At 37.3% G+C, this 16,025-nt stretch overlaps 1 protein-coding gene across 5 annotated transcripts in view; it reads left to right on the top strand.

Moving 5' to 3' along the window:
- FSIP2 (fibrous sheath interacting protein 2) overlaps positions 1–16,025 on the top strand; it is a 100,038-nt gene that overhangs the window by 66,837 nt on the left and 17,176 nt on the right. The gene's annotated exons all lie outside the window — the stretch shown is intronic.

The following is a 16,025-nucleotide window of genomic DNA, read 5'->3' as shown; positions in this document are numbered from 1 at the left end:
TATATTTTTTTTTTTTTACCCTGGGAGACAGGCATAACAGTATCTGCACTATGAGCCCAAAGGGTTCCTGTTCAACTCTCTTCATGAATTAAATGTTCCAGTGTATATAACTGCCTGTAGGAATGATTCAAAGATGAAATGGAGCAGTGTAAGGTAGACGGTTCAGAGATGAACTCTAAAAAACAATGGAGTTTGATGTAGTTCTCTAAGGATAGAAAGCATTTACATGAAAAGACAATTCAGGTTTGGACGACTATAGAGGCAAAGTCTGGAGTATGTGGCAATTATAGAGGACAGAGAAAAGTATACTGTAGATTTGAAATCTAATAACTGTATCTAGAAGAGCTCAAATTTCTTCAACATTGTTCTTAAGTTTATAAGACTATAGGAGATGCAATAGGTATAAGAAGAAAAACTTGCCTGGTTACAGTTCTTTCCACATACAATAAAGGAACTGTTTATTTTCAACACTGACACTATTTTTGTGACATCTATTCCTGGCCCATCATTGCCTCTTTTTCCTGCATAATGGTTGTTTTAAAATACACTAATAATGCAGGCACCTCTCTACTGTTTATTTTAATGATGAAGACAGAAGGCACAGATAACATCAAATAAATGTAAATTTAGAGCAAGATGGCAGACCAAGAAACTGCAGTCCCTTATTTCCTCAGGAAGACAAACAAAAAAAAACAACTACATACTGATAAAACAACTTTATACAAGCTCTGACAAGCAGTCAAATATCTGCAGCAACCAAGTGAATGTCTCATCAAGGAAAAGGCATATTCAAACCAGTAGGAAATTCCACAGATTTTTCTTTGCCTTTGCCCAATCCTCTCTGCAATGTGACAAGACACAGTTGGGAAGAAATGGCTCAATTCTCAGTTCTCTCCCTTGGGTTGGAAACAGCAGACTGGAACTTGTTTGCATTGTTCTGGCCTACCTGTCGGGTACCCGAGGGAATGTTTCTGTCTCACCTAAATAGACTGAGACAGTGGCACAGTTTGGATCCATGCCTGAAATCACAGAAGGCAGCTGATGGGTGCCACAGTGCATGAAAATCACAGGGGACTGCAGATGCACCTGAGAGTAAGAGCTTACAGGCAGGGGGATGTAATGAATATTAAAGGCCCTGAGAAGAAGCATGATGGGAAGCATTCTTGGAAAATAAAATGTTTAAAAGCAGATCAGACAGAGGGAGTCTTTGAAGTTCAGCTGAGAAGATGGCAGATTAGGAGGAACCTAAGCTCATCTTGTCCCATGGATACAACTAGATAACACCCATGCCAGCCATAATTAAACCAGGAAGACTGGTACAAGAAACTCCACAACTAAAGGCAAGGAAGAGGCCTCATCAATAAGGTAGAAAGGGTAAAAACATGGTGTGCGAACAAAACAGACCATGGGCTTCTGTGATAGGGAGGGAACTGGTGGCACCTAGAAGGGCAGAATACAGACTTTCACACAGGGAAGCCAACAAATGAGGAGAATGAACCTCTGTAATATTTGCCTTTGAGACTAAGAGGAGTCAAATTTCATGAGTTCTTAAAACTAGCAGGACTTAAAGTCTGGAATTTTAAAAATCAGCAGGCTTGGCTATGATAGAGCTCAGAAGGTGTTAGGAAGTGGCATCCTTGCCCTAAAAGAGACAGCTTGACAAACAGCCCATGCAGATACAGCATAGAACCAGCATTTTGAAAAATTCAGGGGGCAGACAGGGGAGAGAATGATCTGCTCTTGTCAGAGCACAGCCCAGAGACACAAGGATCTTGGGTAGGCCCCTTTAGGAACAAAGGAGCTAGCAGGTGCCATTTCCCTCCCCTTCCCCCCAGCATAAACAAGGGCCACCTTCAGGAAACAACACAGCAGTTCTTACCTAACTTGCCTGCACCAAGCACCCCCCCCCATACTTCACCAGATCCACCCTTCCCAGTCATGCTAACCTCAGTCTCAGCACTGCAGACCCCTTCCCCAGAAGACCAGCACAAACCCTGTAAATACCACATTATTTGACCTCTCAAATTTTTCAGGACCTCAGTTGCAGCAGTAGCAGGGGCAGGTCTCATTTTGCAAGCAGACCATTGCACATCTTGCTGCCCACAATAGGCAAAGACAGCCTCCGCAAACAATTGGACTGAAGGAAAAAGAGGCCAAGACTCAATAGCAGAGCACACGCAATACACATAGGAGATACTCCCTGAAGTGCCAGGCCCTGGGGAACAAGGATACTGCACTGCAGGGCACTACAGGACATCTTCTCCATAAGGCTATGATTATTAAAGAGCAAGGAGTGGCTAACTTTTCTAACACATAGAAACAGACCTAGTCACATGTGACAAATTAATGACCTGGAAGACAGAGTAATGGAAATCAAGCTGTCAAAAAGAGAAGAAAGAAAATTACACAAACTGAGAATTATCTTAGGGAACTCAGTCACCGATTACTTGATACTTAAGAAAGTATCAAGTGTAATAACATCTGCATTATAGAGATCTCAGAAGAAGAAAAAGATAAGGGGGCAGAAAATTTATTTGAAGAAATATAGCTGAAAACTTCCCAAATTTGGGGAAAGAAACATATATCCAGATCCAAGAGTCACAGAGATTCCCCCAAAATTCAACCCAAGGAGGTCCATACCAAGACAGAGCAATTAAAATGGCAAAAACTGTGATAAAAACATTTTAAAGCAACAAAAGAAAAGAAGACAGTTATATACAAGGGGAAACTTCATAATGTTATCAGTGAATTTCTCAGCAGAAACTTTGCAGTCCAGAAGGAAGTGGCATGATATATTCAAAATGCTGATAGGGAAACATCTGCAACCAAGAACACTCTATCCAGCAAGGCTATCATTCAGAATAGAAGGAGGAATGAAGAGTTTCTCAGACAAACAAAAAACTAAAGGAACTCGTGACCACTAACCCAACCTTACAAGAAATATTAAAAAGGACACCTGGAGTGGAAAGGAAGACAATAAGTGAGACTAGGAAAAGTAAAAAACACAAAAGAAGTAAAAATAAATATTTCTGTAAAAATCAGTCAAGGGATTCAAAAATAAAAGGAGATGAAATATGATACCATATATCTAAAACATGGGAGGGAAAGGAGTAAAAATTAGATTTAAACATAAGCCACCATCAACTTAATATAGACTGCTCTATACATAAGATGTCCTATACAAACCTAATGGTAACCATAAATCAAAAACCAGTAATACATATGTAAAGAAAAAAGAGAAGCGTATCCAAGTGTATCACTAATGAAAGCCAACAAACCATAAAAGAGAGCAAAAGAAGAAAGCATCAGAGAAAATATATACAAACAACCACAAAACAAATAAAAAAGTGGCAATAAATAAGTATCAATAATTACTCTGAATGTAAATGGACTAAATGCTCCAATCAAAACATATAGGGTGTCGGGATGAATTTAAAAATAAGACCCATCTATATGCTGCCTACAAGACACTTCAAAAAAAGACATCAGTAGACTGAAAGTGAGGGGATGGAGAAACACCTGTCATGCAAATGGATGCCAAAAGAAACCTGGGGTAGCAATACTTATAGTTGACAAAGTAGACTTTAAAACAAAGACAACAAGAGACAAAGACATTATAAAATAAGAAAGGCAACAATCCAACAAGAGGATATAACAATTGTAAATATTTATACACCTCACATGAAAACACTCAAATACATAAAACAGTTAATAACAAATATAAAAGAGATAACTGATAGTAAGACAATAATAGTAAGGGACTTTAACACCCCACTTACATCAGTGGACAGCATCCAAACCAAAAAGCAGTCAGGAAACAATAGCTTTGAATAACACACTGGACCAGATGGATTTAACAGACATATTCAGAACATTCCATCCTAAAACAGCAAAATAATACACATTCCTTTCAAGTATACACAGAGCATTTTCCAGAATATATCACACATTAGACCACAAAACAAGTGTCAACAAATTAAAAAAAATCAAAGTCATACCATGCATCTTTTCTGACCACAACACTATGAAACACTATGAAACACAAGAAAAAAATCTAGAAAGACCACAAATATGGAAGTTAAATAATATGCTATTAAACAATGAATGGGTGAACCAAGAAATCAAAGAAGAAATTACAAATTACATGGAAACAAATGAAAATGAAAACAAAATGGTCCAAAAATTTGGGATGCAACAAAAGTAGTTCTAACAGGGAAGTTGGTCACAACACAGACCTCCCTTAAGAAACAAGGAAAATCTCAAATAAACAACCTAACCTTAATAGAAGGAAGGAAATAATAAAGTTTAGAGCCAAAATAAATGATATAGAAACAAAGAAAGAAATAGAGAAGGAAAGAAAGAGAGAGAAAGAGAGAGAGAAGAAAGAAAGAAAAAGAAAGAAAGAAAGAAGTAGGAGGACACTGGGCTCACCGTGTCCTGCTGATCACTTAGATTCCACCCACATCTGCCTAAATAACCTAGAAAACTGCCAGAAGACTAGCAGAACGGACTCTCCAGAGCCAAACGTAGACAAGAGGCCCACGGAAGAGGCTAGGAAGGGCAGAGGTGGTGTGCGCTACACAGACTGGTGGGAGGGAGCCAGGGTGGGGGTGGATGGGCAGCCCGCTGGGCAAGGCAGAGCCCCCAAGTCTGACTTGCAAAGTGGAAGGGCCGGTCGGAGTGAGTTCTGACAGCTAGTGGGACTTAACATCTGGAATATTATAAGTCAACAGCTCTGCTCAGAGAGTGGGAGAGTGAAAGGACACCAGGAGGGAGAGGTGTTGAGCCCTGGAAGACAGAGCTCAGCTCCGCAGGGAACAAAGGCGCTGGCCAACGCCATCTCCCTTGCCCATCTCCCTCACCCATCCCCCAGCCAAAATCCCAAAGGGAACCAGTTCCCATCACCGAACTTGCTTGCACTTCACAAACACCCAACACTGTACTTCTGTGGATCTATCCCTCTGACTGGTTGGCCTCCCTCCCTGGTGCTGCGGGGCCTCTCCCGCAGGGGACCACTGATGGCAAAGTGAGCTAAACCTACCCCTCCCGCCCCTGTGCACCTTGTGGATCCACTCCGGCTAATACGCCAGACCCCATGAAAGCAGCACCACAAGCCTGGCAGTGTGCAAGTAGCCCAGACAGGGGACACAGCACTCCACAGTAAGTCCTGCCCCTGGGAAAGGGAAAGATAAGGTACACACCAGTCTGACTGTGGCCCCAGCGCTGGGCTGGGGACAGACATCAGGTCTGACTGTGTCCCGCCCACCAAGGCAAGTTACTCCAGAGAGCACAGAGGAAGTGCCCTGCAGTTCCACGCCACCCCAGGGACTATCCAAAATGACAAAATGGAAGAATTCTCTTCAAAAGAAACTGCTGGAAGTAGCAACAACTAATGAATTGATCAAAAACAATTTAAGCAATATAACAGAACAAGAATTTAGAATGATAGTCATAAAATTAATGGCTGGGCTTGAAAAAAGTATAGAGGACAGCAGAGAATCTATTGCTACAGAGATCAAGGGACTAAGAAATAGTCATGAGGAGTTAAAAAATGTTATAAATGAGGTGCAAAATAAAATGGAGGTGACCACAGCTCGGATTGAAGAGGCAGAGGAGAGAATAGGTGAATTAGGAGGTAAAATTATGGAAAAAGAATGGGCTGAAAAAAAGAGAGATAAAAAAACCCAGGAGTATGAGGGGAGAATTAGAGAACTAAGTGATGCAGTGAAACGGAACAATATCCGTATAATAGGAATTCCAGAAGAGGAAGAGAGAGAAAGGGGCTGAAGATGTACTTGAAAAAATCATAGCTGAGAACTTCCCTGATCTGGGGAGGGAAAAAGGCATTGAAATCCAAGAGGCACAGAGAACTCCCTTCAGATGTAACTTGAATCGATCTTCTTCACAACATATCATAGTGAAACTGGCAAAATACAAAGATAAAGAGAAAATTCTGAAAGCAGCTAGGAATAAACACGCTCTAACTTTTAAGGGAGACCAATAAGACTAGTGGCAGACCTATCTACTGAAAGTTGGCAGGCCAGAAAGGAATGACAGGAAATCTTCAACGTGATGAACAGAAAAACTATGTAGCCGAGAATCCTTTATCCAGCAAGTCTGTCATTCAGAATAGAAGGAGAGATAAAAGTCTTCCAAAACAAACAAAAACTGAAATAATTCATCACCACTAAACCAGCCCTACAAAAGATCCTAAGCTGGATTCTGTGAGTGAAATGTTGCAAGGACCACAAAGTACCAGAGACATCACTACAAGCATGAAACCTACAGATATCACAATGACTCTAAACCCATATCTTTCAATAATAACACTGAATGTAAATGAACTAAATGCGCCAACCAAAAGACATAGGCTATCAGAATGGATAAAAAAAACAAGACCCATCTATTTGCTGTCTACAAGAGACTCATTTTAGACCTGAGGACACCTTCAGATTGAGAGTGAGGGGATGGAGAACTATTTATCATACCACTGGAAGTCAAAAGAAAGCTGGAGTAGCCATACTTATATCAGACAAACTAGACTTTAAATTAAAGGCTGTAACAAGAGATGAAGAAGGGCATTATATAATAATCACAGGGTCTATCCATCAGGAAGAGCTAACAATTATAAATGTCTATGCACTGAATACAGGAGCCCCCAGATATGTAAAACAATCACAAACGTAAGCAATCTTATTGATAAGAATGTGGTAATTATAGGGGGCGTTAATACTCCACTTACAACAATGGACAGATCATTTAGACACAGGTTCAATAAAGAAACAAGGCCCCTGAACGATACAATGGATGAGAGGGACTTAGCAGATATATTTAGAACTCTGCATCCCAAAGCAACAGAATATACTTCCTTCTCAAGTGCATATGGAACATTCTCCAAGACAGATCACATATTGGGTCACAAAACAGCCCTTCATAAGTATAAAAGAATTGAGATCATACCATGCATACTTTCAGAACACAATTCTATGAAGCTTGAAATGAACCACAGGAAAAAGTCTGGAAAACCTCCAAAAGCATGAAGGTTAAAGAACACCCTACTAAAGAATGAATGGGTCAACCAGGCAATTAGAGAAGAAATGAAAAAGTATACAGAAACAAATGAAAATGAATATACAGCAATCCAAATGCTTTGGGATGCAGTGAAGGCAGTCCTGAGAGGAAAATACATTGCAATCCAGGCCTATCTCAAGAAACAAAAAAAATCCCAAATACAAAATCTAACAGCACACCTAAAGGAAATAGAAGCAGAACAGCAAAGATACCCTAAACCTAGCAGAAGAAGAAAGATAATAAAGATCAGAGAAGAAATAAACAATATAGAATCTAAAAAAACTGTAGAGCAGATCAACGAAACCAAGAGTTGGTTTTTTGAAAAAATAAACAAAATTGACAAACCTCTAGCCAGGCTTCTCAAAAAGAAAAGGGAGATGACCCAAATAAATAAAATCATGAATGAAAACGGAATTATTACAACAAATCCCTCAGAAATACAAACAATAATCAGGGAATACTATGAAAAATTATATGCCAAGAAACTGGACAACCTGGAAGAAATGGACAGATTCCTAAGCAACCACACACTTCCAAAACTCAAACAGGAAGAAATAGAAAACTTGAACAGACCCATAACCAGCGAAGAAATTGAATCAGATATCAAAAATCTCCCAACAAATGAGTCCAGGGCCAGATGGCTTCCCAGGGGAGTTCTACCAGACATTTAAAGCAGAGATAATACCTATCCTTCTCAAGCTGTTCCAAAAAATAGAAAGGGAAAGAAAACTTCCAGACTCATTCTATGATGCCAGCATTACTTTGATTCCTAAACCAGACAGAGACCCAGTAAAAAAAGAGAACTACAGGCCAATATCCCTGATGAATATGGATGCAAAAATTCTCAATAAGATACTAGCAAATCGAATTCAACAGCTTATAAAGAGAATTATACACCATGATCAAGTGGGATTCATTCCTGGGATGCAGGGCTGGTTCAACATTCGCAAATCAATCAACGTGATACATCATATTAATAAAAGAAATATAAGAACCATATCATCCTGTCAATCGATGCAGAAAAAGCATTTGACAAAATTCAACATCTTATCTTAATAAAATCCCTCGAGAAAGTCGGGATAGAAGGAACATACTTAAACATCATAAAAGCCATTTATGAAAAGGCCACATCATAAAGCCAATATCATCCTCAATGGGGAAAAACTGAGAGCTTTTTCCCTGAGATCAGGATCACGACAGGGATGTCCACTCTCATCACTGTTGTTTAACATAGTGTTGGAAGTTCTAGCATCAGCAATCAGACAACAAAAGGAAATCAAAGGCATCAAAATTGGCAAAGATGAAGTTAAGCTTTCACTTTTTGCAGATGACATGATATTATACATGGAAAACCTGATAGACTCCACCAAAAGTATGCTAGACTGATACATGAATTCAGCAAAGTCACAGGATACAAAATTAATGTACGGAAATCAGTTGCACTCTTATACACTAACAATGAAGCAACAGAAAGATAAAGAAACTGATCCCATTCACAATTGCACCAAGAAGCATAAAATACCTGGGAATAAACCTAACCAAAGATGTGAAAGATCTGTATGCTGAAAACTATAGAAAGTTTATGAAGGAAATTGAAGAAGATATAAAGAAATGGAAAAACATTCTGTGTTCATGGATTGGAAGAATAAGTATTGTTAAAATGTCAATACTACCCAAAGCAATCTACACATTCAATGCAATCCCAATCAAAATTGCACCATCATTCTTCTCAAAGTTAGAACAAGCAATCCTAAAATTTATATGGAACCACAAAAGAACCCAAATAGCGAAAGTAATTTTGAAGAAGACCAAAGCAGGAGGCATCACAATCTCAGCCTTTAACCTCTACTACAAAGCTGTCATCATCAAGACAGCATGGTATTGGCACAAAAACAGACACATAGACCAATGGAATAGCATAGAAACCCCAGAATTAGATGCACAAAAGTATGGCCAACTAATCTTTTACAAACCAGGAAAGAATATCCAATGGACAAAAGACAGTCTCTTTAACAAATGGTGCTAGGAGAACTGGACAGCAACAGGCAGAAGGATGAAACTAGATCACTTTCTTACACCATTCAATAAACTCAATGGAGTTTGTGTTCAATAAACTCAAAATGGATAAAGGACCTGAATGTGAGACAGGAAACCATCAAAACCCTAGAGGAGAAAGCAGGAAAAGACCTCTCTGACCTCAGCCGCAGCAATTTCTTACTTGACACATGTCCAAAGGCAAGGGAATTAAAAGCAAAAATGAACTATTGGGACCTCATGAAGATAAAAAGCTTCTGCACTGCAAAGGAAACAATCAACAAAACTAAAAGGCAACCAATGGAATGGGAAAAGATATTTGCAAATGACATATCGAACAAAGGGTTAGTATCCAAAATCTATAAAGAGCACACCAAACTCCACACCCAAAAAACAAATAATCCAGTGAAGAAATGGGCAGAAAACATGAATAGACACTTCTCTAAAGAAGACATCCAGATGGCCAACAGGCACATGAAAAGATGCTCAATGTCACTCCTTATCAGGGAAATACAAATCAAAACCACACTGAGATATCACCTCATGCCTTTCAGAGTGGCTAAAATGAACAAATCAGGAGAACTATAGATGCTGGTGAGGATGTGAAGAAACAGGAACTGTCTTGCACTGTTGCTGGGAATGCAAACTGGTGCAACTGCTCTGGAAAACAGTGTGGAGGTTCCTCAAAAAATTAGAAATAGATCTACCCTATGACCCAGCAATAGCACTGCTAGGAATTTACCCAAAGGATACAGGAGTGCTGATGCATCGGGGCACTTGTACCCCAATGTTTATAGCAGCACTCTCAACAATAGCCAAATTATGGAAAGAGCCTAAATGTCCATCAACTGATGAATGGATAAAGAAATTGTGGTTTATATACACAATGGAATACTACATGGCAATGAGAAAGAATGAAATATGGTCTTATGTGGATCCTAAGAAACTTAACAGAAGACCATGGGGGAGGGGAATGGAAAAAAAAGAGTTTAGAAAGGGAGGGAGCCAAAACATAAGAGACTCTTAAAAACTGAGAACAAACTGAGGGTTGATGGGGGGTGTGGGAGGGAGGGGAAGGTGGGTGATAAGTATTTAGGAGGGCACCTGTTGGAATGAGCACTGGGTGTTGTATGGAAACCAATTTGAGAATAAATTTCATATTTAAAAAAAAAGAAAGAAAGAAAGAAAAGAAAAGAAAGAAAAAGAGCAGTTCAATGAAACCAGGAGCTTGTTCTTTGTAAAGATCAACAGGAGTGCCTTGATGGCTCAGTTGGTTAAGCATCTGACTTCAGCTCAGTTCATGATATTGTGGTCCATGATTTCAAGTCACACATCAGTCTGTGCTGACAGCTCAGAGCTTGGAGCCTGCTTCAGGTTCTGTCTCCCTCTCTCACTGCCCCTCCCCCACTCACACTCTGTCTCTTTCAAAAATAAATATATATTTAAAAAAAAGAAAAGATCATAACCTCTAGGAAGATTCATTTAAAGAAAAGATATCCCAAAGAAACAAAATTAATAATGAAAGAGGAAAAATAACAACCAACACTACAGAAATACAAACAATTTTAACAGAATATTATGAAAACCTAAATGCCAAAAACTTGGACAACTTAGAAGAAATGGATAAATTCCTAGAAACATATAGCCTACCAAAACTAAAGCAGGAAGAAATATAAAATTTGAACAGACCAATCACTAGCAATGAAACTGAATCAGTAATAACAATAATAAAAAAAACCTCCCCCAAAACAAAAACCCAGGACCAGGTAGCTTCACAGGCAAATTCTACAAACATTTAAGAAGCGTTAATACACATTCTTGTTAAACTATTCCAAAAAATACAAGAGGAAGGTAAACATCCAAATTCATTCCATGAGGCCAGTATCAGCCTGATACTAAAACCAGATAAAGACACCATAATGAAAGGAACTACAGGCTAATATCTCTCATGAATAGTGATGTAAAATCGCCAACAAAATACAAGCAAAACAAATCCAATAATAATGTAAAAAATCATATACCACAATCAAGTGGAATTTATTCCTAGGACGCAAGGGTGGTTTAATATGCACAAAGCCATCAACATGATACATCACATCAATAAGAGAAAGGATAAGAACCATATGATCACTTTAATCAATACAGAAAAAGCATTTGACAAAGTACAACACACATTCATGATAAAAACTCTGCATAGTAGGTCTAGATGGAACATATCTCAACATAATAAAGGCCTTATATGAAAAACCCACAGCAAACATCATACTCAATGGTGCAAAACTGGGTGTTTCCCCCTAAGGTCAGGAATAAGACAAACATATCCACTCTTGGGAGACAAACCAAGAAATACCCTTAACTATAGAGAACAAACCAATGGTTACCAAAAGGGGATAATATGGGATGAGGATTAAAGAGTACATTTATCATGATGAAACAAAATAAAATAAAATTATTTTTAAAAATAAGCAAAAATAAACCAAAACCAAAAACAAAACCAGGTCAGACAAATTGAAAAAAGAAAGCATATACATAGGATCAAAAGGATGTATGCTGAGAAAAGATATAAAATCTTAAGGTTCTGCCTCAGATTTTTCTCAAGGTTGAGTCCTGTTAATTAGTAAAGGGCTTCCACACCAATCTCTAAAACCTGGGAGAGGTAGTTGTTTCTTCAAATGCCTAAATTTCAACATAAGTTCACTATACATACAAAGAAACACGGAAAGAGGTCCCATTTAAAGAAACTAAACAAATGTCCAGAAAACGTCCATGAAGAAGCACACAATTGGACATATACAACAGATTTTAAAATAACTATCTTAAATATGTTCAAAAGTTATAGGAAAACACAAAGAACTAAAGAAAATTGGGAAGTATATGAGCAATATGAGAATAAAAAAAAAAACCCAGAAATATAACTTATAAAAAAGAACCAAAGAGAAGTTCTGGAGCTGAAAAGTATAACTGAATTTAAATTTCACTAGATGGGTTTAAGAGCAGACTCAGACAGAAGAGAACATGAACACAATTCATTTGAAATTGTGGAATCTGGGGAGCAAAAAATGATAGACTAAAGTGAACATAACATGAGGAACCTATGGGATACTATCAAACATATCAATATATGTATCATGGGATTTCCAGAAGAAGCAGAGAAAAGGGCAGGGCGATTATTTGAGGAAATGATCTTTAAAACCCTCCATATTTGCAAAATGTCATGAGTATACAAATACAATAAGCTTAATGAACTCCAAGTAGCATAGATATACAGAGACGAAACCAAGACATATTGAAATCAAAGTGTCAAGAGCCAAAGATAAAAAGGGAATCCTGAAAGCATCAAGAGAGAAATGACTTGTCATTGTCTATAAGAAATCCCCACAGAACACTCGGGGAAATTTTCAGAAGAAAGCTTGCAAGTCAAAAGGCAGTGAATGATATATTTAAAGGCCTGAAAGAAAGAAAAATATCAAATGAAAACTCTATAACTAGCAAAAATACTCTTCACAAATTAAAGAGAAATAAAGACATTATGAGATAAAAAGACAAAACCAAGAATTTTATTACCACCAGACACGGTACAGAAGAAATCCTAAAAGAAGTCCTTCAAGTTGAAAGTAAGAGATGCTAAACAGTGACTCAAAGCCATATAAAAATATAAAATTCTCTAGCAAAGGTAAATACATGGACATATATGTAAAAACCAGTATTATCATTTTGCTTAATAACTCCACTCTTTATTTTCTACAAGATTTAAAAGATAAATACAAAAATAAGTATAAACCTCTGCAGATGGGTACAAAAGATGTAAAGACATTACTGGGGACATCAAAAACATGAAGGAAAGGGGGTTAATCTAAAAGGAGTAGAGTTTTGTATGCAATTGAAGTTAAACTGGTGTCAATTTGTCATCATTTTAGGATTCTGTATGTAATCCCTATGCTAACAACAAAGAAGATATCTATAGACTATTCCTGAAATAAAATGCAAAGGGAACCAACTGTGTATCTGCAAAATATCAACTACCACAAAGGAAGGCAGCAGTGAAGGAAATGAGGGATAAAAAAGCTATAAGACATACAGAAAAAAACTAACCAAATGACAAAAGTAGTGCTTCCCTATCAGTAATTTAGTATAAATGGACTAAACGCTTTAAAAAAACACAGATTAATAGAAGTTCAAAAAGAATATCCAACTACAGATAGTCTCCAACTTATGATGGTGCAACTTATGATTTTTTGACTTGCTGATAGTGCAAAAGTAATACCCATTCCGTAAAAAATTGTACTTTGAATTTTGGATTTTGAGCTCTTCTCAGGCTAGCAATACACTGTACAACACTCTCTTGTGATACTGGGAAGAAGCAGTGAGCCACAACTCCCAGTCACCCACACAATCATGAGGGTAAACAACCAATATATGAACAGCTATTCTGTACACATATAATCATTCTGTTTTTCACTTTCAGTTAAGTACTCAATAAATTACAAGAAATATTTAACACTCTATTATAAAATATGCATTGTGTTAGAAGATTTTGCCCAACTGTATACTAATGTTTTTTCAGCATGTTTAAGGTAGACTAGGCTAATCTATGATGTTCAGTAGTTTAGGTATATTAAATGCATTTTTTATTTATGATATTTTCAACTTATAATGGGTTTTTCAGGACTAACCCCTTCATAAGTCAAAGAAGATCTGTATATATTGTTTATAAGAGACTCACTTTAGAAATAAAGATACACACAGGTAGGAAAAGATACCCCAAGCAAAGACAAACCGAATGAGTGCAAGGTTAGCTATACCAATATCAAACAAAATAGACTTTAAGTGAAAAACAAGAGACAACATTATTATAATGATAAAAGGTTTCATTCAATAAGAAGACATAACTAATATAAACATATACGAAACAAACTTGAGAGTTCCAAAATAGATGAAGCAAACACTGACAAATTTGAAGAGAGAAACAACAGTAATAGAGGACTTTAACAGACTACTTTCAATAGTGGACAGAACATCCAGATGGAATACATGGAGGACTAAAACAACACTATAGATCCGTTGGAACTAACAGACCTACACAGAACACTCCACCCAACAACAGCAGAATGCATGTTTTTCTCAAGTGTACATGGAACATTATCCAGCATAGAACATAGGCTGGGTGATCAGGATACCACATATAGATCACAAAACAAGTGTTCATAAATTGTAAAATATTAAAATTATACACTGTATCCTTTCAATCACAATGGAATGAATTTAGAATTTAATAGCAACAGGAGAACTGGAAAATTTATTTTTGAGACAGAGAGACACAGAGTGTGAGTCGGGGAGGGGCAGAGAGAGAGGGGAAACACAGAATCCAAAGCAGGCTCCAGGCTCTGAGCTGTCAGCACAGAGCTGGATGCGGGGCTGGAACTCACGTACTGTGAGATCATGACCTGAGTGGAAGTTGGATGCTTAACCGATTGAGCCACCCAGGTGCCCAAAACAATACATTCTTAAACAACCAATGGGTCAAAGAAGAATTCACTCAGGAAATTAGAAAATACTTAAGACAAATGAAAATGAAAACAATATACTAAAACTTATGGGATAGAGTGAAAGTAGTTCTAAGAGGGAAATTTATAGGTGTAAATTCATTAATAAAGATCTTATAACAATAACTTACCTTTATATCTTAAATAAAAGAAGTAAAACAAGCTAAAGTCAAAACTAGGATAAGGAAGAAAATAATACAAAGCAGAGATAAGCAAAATACAAAATAGAAAAACAATAGAGAAAATCAGTGAAACCTAGAGTTAGTTCCTCAAAACCACCAACAAAATTGACAAAATTATTGCAAGATGGCCTCTGGAAAAAAATAGAAGACTCAAAAACCTAAAACTATTAATGAAAAAAGGGACATTACAATTTATTTTACAGAAATAAAAAGGATTATAAGTGAGTATTATGAACAATTATACACCAACAAATTGGATAACTGAGAGGAAATGGATAAATTCCCAGGAATACATGACCACTGAAACTGAATCATGAAAAAAAAATAGAAAATCTGAACAGACTAGTAAGGAGATTGAATCAGTAATCAAAAACCTAACAGAGAAAATCTCAGGACCAGATGGTTTCACTAGTGAATGGTGAATTCTAGCGAACATTTAAGGGGGAATTAACATCAACCCTCCTTAAACTCTTGTCAAAAAATTGGATAGAAGGGACTATTTCCAAACTCATGAGGCTAGAATTACTTTGATACCAAAACCTAGAAAAAGGCACTACAAGAAAACTACAGATTAACATCCCTGCTGAATATTGATGCAAAACTCTTTAGCAAAATTCTGGCAAACAGAATGCAACAGCACATTAAAACATTTTACACCAGGACTCAAGTGAGATTTATCCCAGAAATACAAGGGAGGTTCAACATATAGAAATCAGCCCATTTAATACAACATAGTACAAGATGAAGAACACACATACTCTGATCTAAATTAATGCAGAAAAAAACATTTAACAAAAGTCAATACTTTTTCATGATAACACTCAACAAACTCGGAATAGAAGGAAATTACTTCAAAGTAATGATAGCCATATGTGGAAAACCTAGAACTAATATTTTACTTAGGGTGGAAGCCTGAAGGAGTTTCCTCTACGATTGGAAACAAAATTGCCCAGTCTTACCACTTCTATTCAACATACTGGAAGTCCTAGTCAGAGCACTTAAAAAGACATAAAACGCATCTAAATTGGAAGATAAGACACACAATGATCTCTGTTCACAGATAACATTATCTTATATGTAGAAAACCCTAAAGAGTCCATACAAAAAGAAACAAAAATTTTAGAATAAATGAATTCAGGGCCACCTGGGTGGCTCAGTCAGTTAAGTGTCTGACTTTGGCTCAGATCATGATCTC

This window comes from Panthera uncia (genome assembly GCF_023721935.1).
Source record: "Panthera uncia isolate 11264 chromosome C1 unlocalized genomic scaffold, Puncia_PCG_1.0 HiC_scaffold_3, whole genome shotgun sequence".
Taxonomy (NCBI): Eukaryota; Metazoa; Chordata; class Mammalia; order Carnivora; family Felidae; genus Panthera; species Panthera uncia.
Note: the sequence above shows the minus strand (reverse complement) of the source record. Positions and strands in the feature narration are given on the sequence as shown.